Genomic DNA, 2,529 nt, shown 5'->3' with positions numbered 1-2,529 from the left:
TTACATAACTTAACCGGATGTGTCCGAGGATACTTGTCTAGCTGAAGAAAGGAAGTCTCGCTCTAGTGTTGAAATTAAAAACACTTGACTTCCTGTTGGATGAGTGAGACCTTTCATAGAGCTATGCAGTGGAGTTCACTTTATGCAGTGTGTGTGAAGCAGTTTTTAATATATTAACATGTTAAGATCACAGCAACAACATGAGGATTATTCAGCTTCAGCTCTGTAAGTGTATTGTGTGTTATGATGCTTTTTATTAGAAAATGTTTTCTGTTTTTTAAAGGGAGTTGATAATATCTGCCACTTAAAATGCTGCATTTTTATTTATCCATGTGTCATTATGAATGTGTGCGTTCCTTTTTTATCTTAAAGGTGTATTAATGTGGTGTCAAGCTGCAGAGACTTTAGATCAACTGACTGATTTGGGACACAATGTGACTATAAACTGTGATCTGGATGATGAGGACGTTTATTGGATTTTACAGAAACAATCAGATTCTCACAGTGATACTGCACTCATTCTCAAACCCAACATTTGCTTTTCACTTCAATAAAACATTAAAAAACAAATATTCAGAACAATCTAAACAACGTCTGGTCATAAATAACGTCACTGTAGATGAGTTAGGAGTTTATTACTGTATGAATAAAGATACACCTCCAAAACTCAGTCACAGCACAAGACTGAACATCATTGGTAAGTACTTTTGCTCCATCGGTGACTAAAACATTACTGTTACTGTGATTATTAACATCAGTTGAGCTTCTCTTTGGTTGATCTATCCAAAAGGGAATATGTTTAACTCAGTATTACAAAAATCAGTTTACACCGAGTTATTGTGTTTAGACTGACAGTCAATACTGTAACAGAATGCAACGCATGTTTATTTTCAGAACCAACTCAACTAACTGAGTTCAATACAAGTGAGTGCAAGAATCACACAAATGTAACAGAACAAAACTCAACACAATGGAAGACTTTCACTCTCATATCAGGTCTGCTGAATGCTGTTCTGATCATTACAGGTGAGATCTTCCAGCGATACAGTAAGTTTGATTTTAAGATAATGCTGCTCACAATGTGGCTCTACAGAAAGGTGAGGCCGTAAATGTGTAATGACGCATTAGAAAAAGTAAAAATATATATGAATTACCACAAATATTGACTCCAAATTCACTGTCATTAGGACTCTTAAATGTTGTTACTGTTGTAAATGGATGTTGGAACAGATCTGGAAACAGTTCACAACTTTATAACACTGAACTGCAGCAGAAGCAACATTTAAAAGAGCCTCAAGAACCAAATCAATTACAGGTAAAACTATTAATATCATGAATGATATTAATTATTGAAAACAACCAAGAACTGGATTACTGTAATTTATTTGTTAATACTGATTTAATTTTCATCTTTCAGTATGTGACAGTGGTTTTCCAAGCTGTTTAAAATATTAAGACCAGCCAGATCAACAGCACCTACTGTATGTTGCTAAAAAGCTGCCAAAGTAAATCTGTATTTATGTTGTACAACACAGGATCATTCACTGGTTTATGAATTAATAACCTAACTTCTTGGTTTTTCTAAACAACCACTAGATAAATTGCATACAATTTTTTTGAAACCGATGCATGATGTAGCTTATCTGTAAATAATGAAATTATAACAAAAGTGTTGCCAAAGAAATACATCCAATAGTATATCTTTGCATTTTTATTTTAACATCACACGGTCGTGTCAGTTTATGTGTGACATATTTTCATTTTCAGCAAATACTTGAATAAAAAGAATATAAAGTCAACAAAACGTTTCCAATGGTTTGGTCACTCTGCAGCGCATGACTAGTCTCACCTTTGACTAGAGCGGCGGTTTAACCTTGAACCAAGTGCAGTGTTTTTCTCAGAACAATTAACTTTAATGTATCAGCTCATGGCTTTCTTAACCACAAATGGAAACAGAGTAGCATTGTAGTAAGGTTACTAGGGTTTATACTTTTGCTGTATAATTCAGAAGTTATGCACATTTAATATCACACTTTTGCAACATGGAATAACCTTAAATACTTTGTACTTTTCAGGGAAGAGTTCTTAAAGTCGGAAACAACAATATAATTTATTATTATCATTTATAATTAGTATTCTTTTCCCAAAGCGCACAAGATCACTTCGATTTCAGTCACAGACTTAAACTGTCATGGCTCTGCCTCATCATGTCATGTCTTTCTTGGTCTAGTGGCAGGTTCATGGCAGAGCCTCATGTTTTGTGTAGAGAGAGGCATGTTATTGTTGGTTCTGACATAACATGCGCTCTCTCCGGTCTAATCTTCGGCTTCGCCCCTCTCGTTTCCTCGTTTAGCTTTCCTACAGTGTTTCATTCCCGACACCTGTCCCTTGTTAATTATCCTTTGCCAGTCTTCCTATTTAATGCCCTTGTGTTTGCTGTCTTGTGCTGGTTTGTGTTTGCCGTCTTCTGCTGGTTTGCGTTTGCTGTCTTGTGCTGGTTTGCTTTGCTCTTGTCCTGTGTATGACGTT

At 35.5% G+C, this 2,529-nt stretch overlaps 1 long non-coding RNA gene across 1 annotated transcript; it reads left to right on the top strand.

The window, feature by feature from the left end:
• Window positions 1–928: 928 nt before the first annotated feature.
• Window positions 929–1,618, top strand: LOC130548373 (uncharacterized). The gene is made up of 3 exons (XR_008962020.1): window positions 929–1,026; window positions 1,188–1,315; window positions 1,418–1,618. It is a non-coding gene; the product is annotated as an uncharacterized LOC130548373 (long non-coding RNA).
• Window positions 1,619–2,529: the final 911 nt, after the last annotated feature.

This window comes from Triplophysa rosa, linkage group LG25 (genome assembly GCF_024868665.1).
Source record: "Triplophysa rosa linkage group LG25, Trosa_1v2, whole genome shotgun sequence".
NCBI classification, from domain to species: domain Eukaryota; kingdom Metazoa; phylum Chordata; class Actinopteri; order Cypriniformes; family Nemacheilidae; genus Triplophysa; species Triplophysa rosa.
This window is presented reverse-complemented; position numbering and strand designations above follow the sequence as displayed.